This window comes from Petromyzon marinus, unplaced genomic scaffold (assembly GCF_048934315.1).
Source record: "Petromyzon marinus isolate PM22_M1 ecotype Great Lakes invasive population unplaced genomic scaffold, UKy_Petmar_22M1.pri1.0 PM_Scaffold_19, whole genome shotgun sequence".
In the NCBI taxonomy this organism is placed as follows: Eukaryota; Metazoa; Chordata; class Hyperoartia; order Petromyzontiformes; family Petromyzontidae; genus Petromyzon; species Petromyzon marinus.
In genome coordinates this window covers 457,401-472,763 of record NW_027423157.1, presented here as the reverse complement: position 1 = coordinate 472,763, position 15,363 = coordinate 457,401, and the positions used below count along the sequence as shown (strand labels likewise).

Sequence of the window (15,363 nt, the reverse complement as noted above, 5' to 3'; positions counted from 1 at the left end):
ACGACGGGAGCTTGATTGTGAAGTCTGGAAGCTTCTAGTGGCAGCTACAAGAAGGTCGTCTAACACTCAGCAGAAACAAGAGTGTGTTTCTGCAGCTGTACCTGCGACTAAGAAGTCCTTTCAAATGATCCACTCTGCTCACCCCACGTGGGGAAGGAGCTAGGAAAGTGGCCCTAAACATAGTCTGTCTCACTTCTTCCGGACTGGATAACCACGTTCAGAAGGATCCCCATTACTGTGGTGGAAACAAAACTAAAAGTCAGATAATTACCTTTGGGAACTGGAATGTCAGGACCCTTATGGACAAGACTAAAAGTGAACGCCCAGAATGCTGCACCTTAATCGTGGCCCGGAAACTCAGACGACACAACACTGACGTAGCTGCCCTCAATGATACTCGACGAGAAGAGAAGGGGCAGCTCAAGGAACAAGGAGCTGGCTGTACCCTCTTCTGGAAAGGCAGACAGGAAGAACAGCGGCGGCTGCACAGAGTTGGTTTCTCCATCAAGAATTTACTTGATGAGTGAGCGCCTCATGACTCTATGTCTCAAACTGGTGGGGAGCCAATATTCTACTGTCATCAGCGTATATGCCCTGATTCTTCACTCCGATTATGAATGTTACGTCAACCTTGATCAGGTCCTTTCTACTGTTCCTGTGGGAGACAAACTTATTCTGCTCGGTGATATGCATGCCAGAGTTGGAAGAAACATAAACCTCTGTAATGGAACCATCGGGAAAGAAGGAGTGGGTAAAGTCAATTCCAACGGCATCCTTCCCTTGACTAAATGCTCGGAAAATGGAGTCATCATCATCAACACCCTGTTACGCCAGAAAAACAAATACAAAACATCATAGCATCATCCGTGATCTAAGCACCGCCACTTGATCGATTACGTCATTGTCCATGAACAGGATCCCAAAGATGTCTGCATCATCCAGGCTGTTCTAGTAGCTGCTGGTGGCTGGACTGATCATTGACTCATCTGCTCAACCATGCTCATAAAACTGGCTCGCAAGTGACGGCTTCATCAGAAGAGATGTCTACAGAAGATTAACATTGAAGCTTTATAGGACTCCATTAAGCAAGACCTCTTCAACCAATGCCTCAATGAAAAACTGTCAAACTTGATTAACCAAAAGTGGGAGAATGTAGTTCGTCAGAGAAAGTGCTTCAAGGATGTCCTCAAGTCCAACATGAAGAAGTGCTCCATCGACACTAACTCAAGGGAGTATCTTTCCCAGGATCACCTCAGATGGAGACAGTCTATTTCAAGAAGCCAAACATTTTAAAACTTAATAGCAGAAACAGAAAAAGTGGGAATGGCGGAAACAACAGCCTGCAGCCCGACTAATGCAGTTCCACCCACCACTATTTCTGGACACATGTGCCAGAGTTGCGGCAGAATCTGTCGATCCCAGATTGGTCTCTTCAGCCATCTTTGGACCCACAGAAAATCCAAATTTTCTCTGGAAGGCAATCCTCGATTGCGAGGGAAAGCCTATGATGACACTTGGGTCCCTGGTTCCATTGAAAAGGACGCAGTTGGGTTCATATTTTCACTAACACCACACCATTCCGGGCCCTATCCACTGCTATTTGTGACTCAGTCTATGGGCCTCTGAGTCTATGAGTTTGTATGTACAACGTTAGTTCATGGGCTTCTCTGGACAGGCAAGATATTGGTAATACGAAGCCGTAATTTTCACAGCCCCGATGTGTTTATGTAATTTTTGTTGTGACTGAAATGATGTACATTATATAAGCGATATAGTTTGAAGAGTTGCAATGATTAGAAGGCTCGTGTAGGGGCTAATGTTGATCAAACTGTCGAATGTTTCCCTGCACTCAAGTATACAAACGGGAAAATGTGGAGCGCCATCTGCAGTTGGAAATGATGCGTTGATAGCTCAAGGAGCTGGAGAAAGCCACGGCCACGGTCTCCACCAACACCACCACTGCCTCCAACGCCATCCTGGCAGCCACATGCAGTTCCGCCGCCACCACCAGGGATGCTGTTGGGAGATGCATCGACACCCCCACCCCGACTGCTTCTGGCATATTATTCACCCCCACCGCCATGGCGCTTGATTTTGGCAGATTCAGCGCTGCCACCCCGGCTGCTGCTGGCATCTCCAACACCGCCACCACCGCCCCGGCTGCTGCCGGGAGATCCAACGTTGTCATCCCAACCCAGCTCATGCTGGCAGATGCACCACTGCCTCCCCAGCTTTTGCTGGGAGATCCACCACCGCCTGTGCCAAAGCCACCAGGTTCGGCAAATTGCGTAAATTTATTCGAGAACTTCACTGGTCGGCTACTGCTGGAAGATCCACCGCCGCTACCCCTACATCTGCAGGCCGATCTACCGCCGCCACCCCAGCGTCTGCAGGCCAATCCACCACCACTCCAAGGTCTGCAGGCCAATCCACCACCACCCCAACGTCTGCAGGCCAATCCACCGCTGCCACCTGTGGGTCTGCAGGTTGATGCACCTTCACCACTCCTGGGACTTCATATTCAATACCCGTTGAGAAATACAACTGAGATTCTTGCATTACGTGTAGTCATTACACTTTCGGTGTTTTGCTTTCACTGGTGTTTGTCACGCCAAAACAAAGGTCAAATGTTGCTTTCGGGAGGTTATAGCTGGGAGGGAGAGGACAAGTGTGGCAGAAAAGAACCAGAGCTTTGTATGAAGTGATAGGCCATGTAACTTTTATACAGCACTAAGCAGCTGAAAAAAAGGATATGCCACTGAACTAATTCAGAGTAAGACCTCCGCTCTGAAATCGGAGCTGGTCATAAACAACTGCCCAGATATGGGAATACCTCCACTCTTTCCACAACTACCTATCATGCGGAGTTGAGGGGGTGGAGTCCTTGAAGACATACAAAATATCAAGGCAGGTACTGCTTTGATTTGTTTGGTAGGGCGAATGGTAAGGCCCTACCTCTTATTGGCACGATCCAGGTTCACCATCAGACTCTCCCACTCCTTGAAGTGAACAGCCATTACGAGATCATCACCAACATCATCAGCACACAGATCATCCGTTGTTCCCTCCTTCCAAATTAAGAAAAACCATGGGGCATGTTACACGTTAACATTATTGATACATTACGATTCGTAGATCAAAGTAGATTTTAATACAATCAGTCCTCGCTTAGAATGCTCCCGTAGAACACTGATTCGTTACAGTGATAGGTGTGGGGCCAAATGTTCTGGACTGACTTCTACCACCAAGCCAGCTTCACAACATCTGCGCGTTTCTCCGGTTTCCTCCTACGTGCCGAACCCTGATGCTTGAAATTGTCCAAACATCTTAATGCAGCACGGAGCTAATAATGAGTCTCGAGACTCAATGTGGCTCTCCTGGGTACATACAGGATATTTCTAGATTTGATTATATGTATTCATATGATTCAGCCTAGCAGCTGCACTGCGATGTGCCAGCCTTGCCACTGTGTCATGGTGGTAGTGGTGGTAAAACCGATTCGGAATAATATGTTCAGTGCGCGTTGTGATTTTTTCTTTTAAAAGTGTTAATCAAACGAGTTGCAGTGACGTCATGGTCGAGTAAGCAGCAATGACCGCTCCAACCCCTACATTAGAACATTACCTTTTTCGACCCAACATAACCACTCGCTTTCCTGTTTGATAGTTTTCTTATTTTTCTACCTGGCCTCAGGCACTTTATAGGGGGCCTTGGAAAGCTGTTTTTTTTTACTTTGGAGCTTCCTAGGGCGATCCACAGCCTCCTTAGGTGTAGGGTCCTCAGTAAGCAACTCGAGCCTGACCTCATGGCTAGGCCAAGGGGACCTTCCGCCTGTATCTTTGTGCTCCATGGAAGAAGATCCCCTGGGAAAAAAGCCATAGCTTTGTCTCCCCCCCACCCACCCCGTTCAAGTTGACACCAGAGATCCCGGTGGGAGGAACGAGAGCTCTTACAAGCCCTTTTGTAAAAAAAAAAACAAAGAGAATACTGCCCTTCTTCGGGTCCTCAACGAGATGTCGAGTAAGGTTTGCAGGAGGGTGAAGATTCAGGAGGCAGCCACATATGACCCTTCAGACTATGCTAGACGAGCAGAGCGGTGCAATGAAGACCTACGAAGCCAGGCTGCTGGAACCTGAGGAGGCTTACATCAGACTGGACTCTAAGGGACGGGAGTGCCAAGTAAACCATACGGCCTCCCGGAGGGGGTCGAGGGCAACGCTCCTCAAGATGCTCTATCCTACATTCGGCTACATCTGCTCGAAGCTCCGGCATTCCTCTCTACAACTGGGCCATCACCACCTACACTTGTCGGCGCTGCGCTGTGACCACGGCGTGCCTCCACGCGTGCCTGTCGACGGTCGTCCTCAAGACTGCCCGCATCGAACGCGAGCTCATCTCATTCGTATGGCAATGCTTGCTTCCCGCAGAGCAGACTCTTGTCCACAACCTCTCTCGCATAGATGTAGCGTAATAAATGCACATCCTATACCGTCGGTATACTTACCTGCAGTTGCGGGCACAAGCCCATAGGGGGTGCCACCCTGAGCTGGGGAAGGACAGAGAGAGCCAGGCCCCAGGTGAGGGGTTGGGGGGTTCTTCCAGAGCCCCCTGGAAGGTTCTAGAGAGGGGGCGGCACCGGGGGCGGAGAGCCCCCGAGAGGTGTATTAAAGGGGCACCTCTGGGACAGCTCGGGGCAGTGCTCCGAAGACGAAGAACAGAAGACCATCCTAGCTAGGACCCTGGGACCCGACATCCTTATAAGGGTCGGGGCCGAGCGCGAACCAGTGGTCAGGACCCGCACCTTGGCTGGGTCGGGTCAGAGTAGCCTCCCTAGCTAGGACCCTGGGACCTCGAGCCCAATGTCCTTGTAAGGGCCGCGCCGAGCTCGGACCAGTGGTCAGGACCCGTACCTTGGCTGGGTCGGGTCAGTTAGCCTCCCCTAGGGCACAGATAGCCAGAGGGCTGAGAGCCAGGTTTGATCAGTGCGAGGGCACGCTAGCCCGGAGGCTGTACCTCCCTAGATAGTGGGAGTTAAGGGGAGTTCTGTTCATAGTTACAAATAAACCGTGTTGCCTCTAAAGACGTCTCCAGTCTCCGTGGAACCCACTACATATGTGTATTTTTATATTTTTACCACTGTGATATACACGTTGCCTGCGTGCGGCGACGCTGGATGCTTTTCCCTCTTCCTTTTCTTCATCCCTTCACCACAGAATGAACACGGTAACGCGGTCATGCACCTCGGGGGGGGGGGGGGGTCAGGGGTCAGACATTTGTGACGATGTGTGACGTGGGGGAGGGGGGGGGGTTTGGGAAATGTGACGTCACATCAAAATGCGCAACTTTAAGTATAGAATTGTTATAACACTAATTGTTATAACACTCCTACATCAGTGCAGCGCCACGCACTACAATGGCAATAGTTGAAGCATGTTTTATTTTCAAAATGGAAATATGGTTTTGGGGGGGGGCAGAGCTTTGTGACGCCATATTTGAGGGGGGGGGGTCTGACTTTTTGTGACGCCGAGTGACGAGGTCAAAAATTGCGTGACGTCATTTATGGACGGCTCGTCAAGTGAATGGCAAAATTGGTTTCGATTTACGTTGTTTCACTTACTGTCGTGTTTTTCAATGTACTAAATCGAGAACTTCAGTGCTTGGGGGATTTTGGAGCTGGCTCACCGCCTGGGCTGCTGCTGCCTTCCCACTCGGCTGTGGTTGCTCGAACCTCCGAGTCGTTCATAGCTCGTGGCTTCTAATATCGGAAGGAAGCGGTGATCGTCTTTGTTCGATGGCCAAGAGCTGCTGCTGCTGCGAGGATGACCGGAGTTTGCGTGATGATCGTTTATGCTCCTGGACACGAGATCAGCAAGGTGTGATGTTTCATTTGTGGGAGTTGCACCGCCTGTACGCGATCAACCGTCGACGCGCCCACCCGGGCCCCACGTTTGCCGTGAGGCACCATGAGGGCCTCCCCGACGGCCAGGGCCTGCACACGGTCGGAGTGGGCAGAGGCCGGCGTTCGACTGGTGGTTTGAAAAGAACACGGACAAACATTCGAGCTCACGCTTTTGCTTTGGCAACAATTTTCGTTAATTGGGCTCCGAGCGGCTCAACAAGCCTGGAAGCCGGCGCATTTAATCACCTCCGAGATCGAAATGTGGCAAATCGCATGCTAATCAGGAGCAAGTTGGCCCAGGGATTGAGAATCAAATTTGCATGTGAAACGGCGGTGCAGGACTCGATTCGAAGGCGAGTGAATACTGCGCGGTGGTGCATTGCAAGTGGACATTATTATCATCCAACAGTGACCAGCATGGTGAAGTATGGTCAAACTAAAGCTGGCATCCAACATCACGTGGCGAGATGTTCATCCAGCAGTGGAAAACGTAACTTAAAGTAACCAAAATAACAAGATGTATGGAAAATAAATCGGTTTAATTTTGTATATAAACGCGTATAACTCGTGTGTACATGCTTGTAAATATACGATTCAGCTAAAAAATGTTAAACACATTTACACAAAGTCGCAAAGACATCAACTCGCTTAAATCTTTACCAGTACTCCAGGAGCTCAGAATTATTGCCCAAGTACTGTATATACGTGAGCAAAGTTATGACCATTTACGAAACAATTTGAAAACGTGTCAATATTTTGTCAGAAATTATCTTTGCACGTCTAAAGGACAAGAGAAGCTGTAACGAAATGCACATTTGTAAACGATTAAACCTTAAAATTTTCTGACACCGACATTTTTTCCAAAAAACATTCCTTGTGTGATTGCACAGAGTCCGATGAGGGGTGGGGCAGCTGTGTAAAAAAACCTGAGGTGAAATTCTCCGTTAAACCGACGATTTAAACAGCAACAGCTCGGGGAATTTTATACTATGTTCTATGCAGCTGACCGCTGCCCCTTCATACAGTAAATGGCATCCTCACAAGAATAAGTAACCTAACATCCCTTGCAGGGAATCCTCTCGCGATAAAAAAATCTTCAATTTGCCATCCATCACGAGACCCCTGCGGGTATCACCGTGCACAATCATACTTCGAAGCTCTTGCTCGGATTCCCCAGAGCTTTGCCCTCCGAGTGGCCACCCTAATGGCCCACTCCGACAGGCCAAACCTGGCACAATTGTAGGTTTTCAACTATAATACACATTTTATGGGTTAGATCGTTTAAATATATAAATGTGTTGTTACACCCACCACCACCCGACAGCCAATTAGTAAGGTTTGTCACGTAAACAGAACATGTCAATTCGTTACTAGTACAGTCCACCAGTGTGTTGGAGAGCAAAGCCACACCATTTACAATCTAAGTACAACATTTCGCCAGCACTAACTAGCTTCATCAGGCGACAGCCATCACTTGTGAGCACTTCTTTCGCGAATTGGGAGGGGAATCAATGAATGCATTGACTATGGGTATCCATTGCCGATTGGGTTATTTATATGTTAATCAACACACATTATGCATGCGCATTAAGGGACGAGGATTCTCCACGAATCTGGCTGTCGCCTGATGAAGCTGGTTGTAAATACTGGTGAAACATTGTACTCAGATTGTAAATGTTGTGGCTTTGCTCTCCAAGACACCGGTGTGATGTTACTAGTACCGAATTGGCACGTTCTGTTAATGTGACAAACCTTTCGAATTGGCTGTGTCGGGTGGTGGCGGGTTTACCGACACATTTAAATATTTATTACGCGATCTAACCCAAAAAACCCGTGTTATGGATATTGGTCGCGAAAGCCTACATGTTAAACTGGTTTTCAACTGTTAGATCAGTGGTAGCCGATATGTGAATCGCGATCCATGGGTGGATGATCGCAAAAGATTTTGATTGTGGATCTCGGGACAAATAGGAATAAACACCTCTAATATAAAGCATTTCTTGTTATAGCAGATGGCAAAACAAAATCCCCGACTAAGAATTCATGGATTAATAATATATATTTTAAACCAATAGATTGCACTAGCACTTGGCATGTCTACAGTGTTCTATTAGTCGGTTAAATCCATCCGGGTAACTGCTGGTCATATATTGCTGGTAGATCACGGAACATGTTGAGATATACCAGAATGGATCACAGTGCTTTGTGGGTTGGACGCTGCTGCGTTAGTCAATAAACACCACCGATTCAGTAACCAATATTTTTGTGAAATCACCTTCATCACAAGGGGGTCAGTGTCTTGGCTGGCAAAGAAGTTGGGCATAAGATATCCTAAACCTTTGATTTAAAGCTTTCGTGACTGCAGTAATTCATATTCTTAGTTCTTTCGGTAAAGTCACGTTGAAGGGAAACAATAAAATAATAATAAAATATATATTTTATTATGTTATTGTTTCCCTTCAACGTAATAATAATAAAATATATATTATTTTATTGTTTCCCTTCAACGCGACTTTACCGAAAGAGCTAAGAATATATCCTAAACCTTTCATACATCTTGATGCGTATACACCTTAATTGGCTGATTGTACTGGTTGGCAAGGTAAAAATTCTAAATAAAAAAAAATTGCGCTACCGTTTGAACTGCTGCGACAGGAGAACAAAGAACCGGTGACCTCTGGATTGCAAGTTCAGAGTTCAAACCGTCTGTTACTTCAGGGTAGCAATTCTCATAACCGCCACTGCTTTTTTCAATTGTTCACCTCTGCTTGCGAGCACAATGTACACTTAATTAACTCTGCAGATGTAAAACCCAGAGTGTGTGCCCACTCATGCACCTGCTCCGACATCTTGTTGACACCGCATCCACGATACACTAGTGCTGTCTGGGTTTCTTAGGCCGGGGAGAAGGCGAGCCCCATGGGGTAGACTCCGCAGGGTTGTAGCCTGGAACCTGTGACAGCGGACACACAAATGGCACAAACGTACAACGAAGATAGTCACCCAAATAAGCCTTTAACAGACTGTGCTGCTGTTAGACGGCATGGCCCACGAGGGGGTAAGTGGCCAACACCTCTCCCCAGTGCTGATGTTTACACACTGCACCAGGTACTCATTTAAGAAAGAGTTGACCTTGGGTAGGCAAAACAGCAGTTCAGATAATCCTCACTGGTGTTGGCGGTGAGTGGGAATTGGGTTGCCGGGTTCATAGCGCAGCGTGCTAACCACTACACCAATGCTCTCACACACACACATGCGGGTATTTCCAACACAAGTGATACGTTATTATTACACTTATTAACACTGAAAAACTTAACAACTCCACACAGTAACACTCTAGTTGGGAATCAAACCCAGTTTTCTTGCTGCAAGACGCAAGGGTTTACCAATGTGCCACCCTGCCGCCCATGGCGATACGTAAACTACCTTAATACCAGTTTCAACGCATGCTTATTTTTAGATATGGGAGGAAACCAGAGAACCCGGAGGAAACCCATGCAGAACAGACTCATGGAGTTTTGTTAAGAAATCTGATATCTACCAAGGCTCCCACACCCTGACTTAGCTTGGTATCTTGAGAACTCGCATTCATCAACAGCAGCCCCAAACGATCATTTAAATAGGTCACGTTTCAGATAATGGCCCTTCTTGTGCAATGAACTAGGGCCATAATAAAAATCTATTTTATACAGCACCTTGCATATGGAAACATCTCAAAAAAGCACTGGACATTAAAAAACTACTCAAGTATAGATACAAGCCAATACAAATAAAGTAAAAGCCGATAATAACAATGATAGTGATACTGACACTTTACACAGCATGCAAAATGCAATAAAAGCTAATTATAATGATTCCCCTCACAGTAATAACCAATCAGAATCCAGGAAAAGCCAATTAATAACGACGTTTTCAAGCTGGATTTAAACACACGGACAGTCACAACTGATATAGGTAGGGATAGTATCCCATAGTCTTTGGATATACAGTCTGTTCTATAATACGGTAGTTGCGTACCTCAAGAACACCACGTTTTGGAAAAATCGTGTTATAATAAATAATATATATTATATGGGGTAAAGCGCAGTCCGCAATAACGCGTGAGATGCGTAACACAGGCTGAACAAAGACTAAGGAACGTGGGTAGCATCTAGAAGCATCCAGCAGCATCCCGCTTTGTGTGATGCTACGCCGAGGCAGCCGTTACGACCGCTTATTCCTACTCGCGCGACGTAGTTCCATTCATTCAACCGAGTTAAATCCAGTTAGGATCCGCGTTATACAAAAAATGCGTTCCTTCATACATTCATCATCGCGTTATATCCAATTTGCCAGTTACAGGAGGTATAGGACAACAGACTGCAGCTCAAACATATATTACGTTCAGGGGCTAAATGCCAATGTATGGGTCTGATAGCCACGGGAGAGCCTCAGGAGAGAGTTTGTGTCATCTTGCCACCCCCTCCATTGAAGGAGCGCAGACTACAGTGGTGTAAAATGTGGTCCATAGTTTGGGTTGCATGGCCACAATCGTACAGTAACTTGTTTTTAATGCACTGATATGTATCTGTATGAGTCTCTATGAATCTCGAGGAATCATAATGGGTCTCTCTGTATCTCCTATGTATCTCTGTGTCTCTATGGGTTTACGATACGGTCCCACAGTTTGGGTTGCATGGCAACAAGCGCTATGCTGTGGCTTGTGCCATTAATTTTCGGCCCGCTGACGTTCCGATGCGGCGAGCGTTTGTTTTTTGTGCACTACTGCTGGCGCAGCAAGCAGCAACAGCAGCATGGTCACAATACAAATCGGTGGTATTCCGAGGTTGCGCGTCGCGCCGCACGGTGAGTACCTCCGGGCGGACGAGGTGCATGCGGATCCGCTGGTGCTGCAGGTTGGACGAATCCAGCGACACGCGCACGCACACGCGGTCGAACATGTTCAGCGCGATGCCCTCCACGCACAGCGTGGGGCCCTACACAAAACACAAAGACATATCTCCAATGTAGCCTTAACAGACTGTTGGGGCAAGTGCTGTTGGCGAGGAGGACAGATGAAGGCCGGCACGGCACACAAGGGGGTGTGTTGTATATATAGGTGTTATGAAAATTGATGAAAATAATGAAAATTAAATGAAATTTGAGATTTGCATAATTTATCCGAAATTATGTTAATCAGTGTAATCATGCGCATAAATTATGCTGATTCGAGAGATAATTGTATTAATTTATGCGAGTGGGCGTGGTTATGATAATGCAGGTCGTTATGGATTATCAGGTCGAGCCTCGGTGACGAGGATTGTGTTATGAATTGGAATGACGCAATTAATCGTATGCAGTGACGCAGGCGTTGTGAGCGTGAATGAGAGAGAGACGATTCGACTCTGCTCTTTAATTCCGTATTATCGATAAGGATACGATTACTCTCGATTGAACATTATGGATTATGTGTGTGATGGATTATGTGTGGTGATAGTGTGCTTATGATAGGTCCCCAGGATTCAGATCTCATACGCAGAACAATATTATGCAGAATTTCAGGAAGAATCACACACAAACCTTCTGCTTTAATCAATGTTATTTCTAGCTAACTTTAATTTTTGGATAATATAAAAACTCAATCTCAGGATTTTGGAATTCCAACACAGCGTTAACATGATACCATCACGATTGCGTTGTTTCACCTCGATAGCGGCACCTGTGGTTAATTCCCGACGCGTAACGCAATCGATCGGTTGTTGAGAGAGAGATTAAAAACAAGCAAACTATTCTATCAAAACCTTAACCTTATAATGTAAATTCGTATTTAAACATTGCCCACACAGTACCACATCCATTCATAGACCTTCAAGTCAATTCTTATCACGTTTTTAACAGTAGGACGATTGGTTATTATGCAACTCAATGACAGCAGTATTTTTCGTTATGAATTGATTTTTAATGCCGCACCTTGGAGTGGCAACCCTTCTTGATTATCCCGATCTGCGTATCGTGTCTTCGTTATCACTGGTTCAATTCTTTGCGTAAAGCAGACGCCGAGGTTAGCATCTCGTGTGTCCAAAATGTGTTTCCTGTGTGTTGCAGCGCGGTGGGGGAGTGAGGGGAAGAGTGTGGGGGAGGGGTTGAGGCATACGAACGGCTGCCAGTTTCTGTCCACTGCTGGTTGGATGAGTCAGCACGACGCTCGCCGTCGTCGCGCCGATGGGCGTTGAGTGCGGGGCCGCTTCCCTCTCAGCCCTGGTGACGCGAAGTTGCGCGCTGTAGCACGCTGGTGGCACGCTGTTGGCACGCGCTGGTGTTGGTGGCACGCTGGTGGCGCGCTGTTGGCACGCGCTGGTGCTGATGCTGGTGCTGATGGCACGCTGGTGGCGCGCGCTCCCTCTCCTTGAAGATGCGCGAACGCGCCCGTGCTGGTTCGCTGATAGCAGTTTCTCTCCACTGCTGGCTGAGCTGCTGCACGCTCTTGCTTGGCGTTGCTGGCCGCGCTCTTTCTCCTTGAAGATGCGCGAAAGCGCCCGTGCTGGTTCGCTGACAGCAGTTTCCTCCACTGCTGGATGAGCTACGCCGGCGCGCGCTCTTTCCGCTGCTGTAGTATCTGACGCTGCGCTCGCGAGCGACAGGTCAAGTTTTTCTTCTGCTGAGTGAGCCGAGTCGCACGCGCTCTCTTTGTTGAGGTTGTTGGCGGCTCTCTGACAGCAGGTTTCCTCCACTGCTGTATGACTCAAGTCGCACGCGCTTGGTCACTGGCTTGCTGAAGTTGTTGGTGGCTGCCCAAGCTTTTCCGCTGCTGGTTGAGCCACGTTGCACGTGCTTTCTTTGTGGAGATCCTCGAGCGCTCTCAGCGCTGATTCGCTGATAGCAGTTTCTCTCCACTGCTGTATGACTCACTTTCGTTGATACATCGCGACTCAGCGATCCTCGCTACTCAGCGAAGCTCGGAGCCAGCCGCTCCATGCGACTGCTCGTCCTGTGGACGTCTTGACTCGCTGATCTGTCTTGACTCTTGACTTAACTTCACTGACTTTTGAAAAATGCGGCTGACCGTTATATTCAAAGACAATTCTCTCTGCGCAGTGGAAAAGGGGGGGGCGGGGTCTGTGTGTGTGAGTTCATGTGTGTGTGTGTACAGATGGCTCCTGCGATAACGATCTGTTTGCCCTGGCGTGAAATTCCTCTCTCGTGCTCTTTGGGAGAGACAAAGGTGGTCGGGAGCACCTATCTCTTTATACTTTGACTTATATTTCTCAAATACCATTTGGTCCCATGCTCGCCAAGACTCGTGTTTGTAACTACGTCCTCCCGACACCTCTCGGTTTACCGAGGTTCGAATTGTTATGATGGAATTATTAAAAAGAAAAATAATTTTCATCCTGAGTTTAAGAGGTCCGTTTCCAGATTGTTGGAATCCATATCCCTTGGTTCTGTAAGGTTCTATAATGGAATGTCGTGTAAGGTGAACACGTTGTTATTATTAATGTTGTATTGCAATTTCTTTAAAACTTGTTTGCCTGGTTGCCGTGTGTGGGGTGGGTGTGTCTCCTCATCAAACCCGGCTGGCTTTTCCAGATGGCCCCTTGTGATAAGGTGTAATTCCTGCTTCTCCGCGCTGTGAGAGAGACAAAGGTGGTCGGGGTTGCTTGGGATATTGTTTAAACTCTTTCGTAAGTTTGCCCGTTCGCCTCATTCCTTCTCGATAACCTTTGATGTGACTCGGTATTTTGTCTCCAAGCTTTGTTTTAACAGTAAAAGTATTAAAGGTGAAAATCATTTGATAGCGAATTAATTATTGGATAATAATTCACTGATGTATCTGGTGGCCTGGTCTTGATTGGAGTGAGCGCGAGGACCGCTAACTTTAGCTTATTCTTGTTATTGCATTTTAAATTTGAACCGTTGTTTAAAAAAAATAGTTTAACCCGTGGGCGTCCTCATTTCTGGCTTGCGGAGGGCTTCCCTCTGCGTGACCTCCCTTAGGGCACATCAAACTCTTGTTCATCTGGAGATCTTCGCAGATAGCTGCTAACATCCTCGCCTCGAGAGTTTTATTATTTCTTTATTTATTAATGGCCTGTTTATGACCGACACCTGGTTTTTCGTGTGCCTGGCTTACGGGTTTTATTAATTATTTTTTTTCGTTTGTTGAAAAAAAATAAGATATATAACGGCAAATATTATTGTTAATATCAATTTTGGAAAAGGCTCATATACAACACACCACCCTTTTAAAAATGATCGGTGGTCTGCCACGGATTATTTTTAAAAATAAAAGAAAAATGCCTTTTCCATCTCGAACCATCGACATTCCTCGAGTTGACTGATTTTTCCTTACAACGTGCGCGTACGTGTCACAGCATGATTACATTTGAAATAAGAAAATAAAAGAACAGGAAAAAGAAAAAAATAAAGGCAACATGTTACATCGGTTGTTATCAATTATTGCTACTTTGATTTTTGTTTCAGTTCCTGGGAAACACTGGATAGCGGTTTCGAGCCCGGTGGTACACCGTTTCCCTCCTGGCATCTCTTTGTTTAATGTTTACCAAGTTATTGGCAACCTTACTGCCACCTTTGGTCAAGAGTGCAGAATAATTTTTCTCATGACCAGGTATTTTAGAGTAACCTGTGACCTTTCCATGCAACATCATCACATCGTCGTTTTGGTTCATCGTCGGTATGGCTTTAGCCAAATGAGCACGATTCCTTGGTTCGTATCGGTAATTTTTTTTATCCCTCGCCTTCCCTGTGGGTTTATGTGGCGTGAAGCCATGTCGTACGCCACCAGGATTAGTACACAACACGAGTTTCCGTGCTCGACTGTTGGGGTAATTTGCCTTCTCCGCAGCCATGTGCAGATTTGCTGACTCCGTACCACGATCCGATTCCGTGCCTCGATTCGATTCCATGTTTTTTGCGTGTGCTGGATTTCCACACATTCCCCAATCCATCATGGATTTTTGTCTCCGTAACGCGTTTCCCTGGCACTTTTACTGTACTCTCACGCAATTTTGCGACACAATTGATCACGTTTCCATTTACCAAACAAGCATGTTTCTCCTCCCGATCCTGTTGGTTATCATTTCCTGTTAGATCACGCTTCATGGTTAATTTTCCTTGTTCAATAGGTGGGTTCACCACGGGAGCGACTCTCGCGTTCCCTACCACATCAAAGCGTGTGCATGGCGCATTTAGTTTTCCACAATCATGGTTCCCCTCCTGGTTCTGTTTGTAACCTCCAGCCTGCTTGATTTTTTCCAAGGGCTGTGATTTTTTTTTCAGATCAGCGGACACCTCTTTCCCTGTCATTTTCCTCTCAACTGGTGTGAGCGATTTATCACGTGCCCATGTCACCCTCTTTGTTACAGCCAAGCCATGTGTGCCCCTTGTGTATCGTGGAATGGGGAATCGGCGTGATTCTGCTCTTGGCCTATACACGCCGTGATTCTCGCGATTATGTGTCTTTGTGT

General features: G+C 46.9%; 1 pseudogene; it reads right to left on the bottom strand.

Moving 5' to 3' along the window:
* Positions 1 to 15,363, bottom strand: part of LOC142922857 (exosome complex exonuclease RRP44-like) — a 71,290-nt pseudogene that overhangs the window by 30,427 nt on the left and 25,500 nt on the right.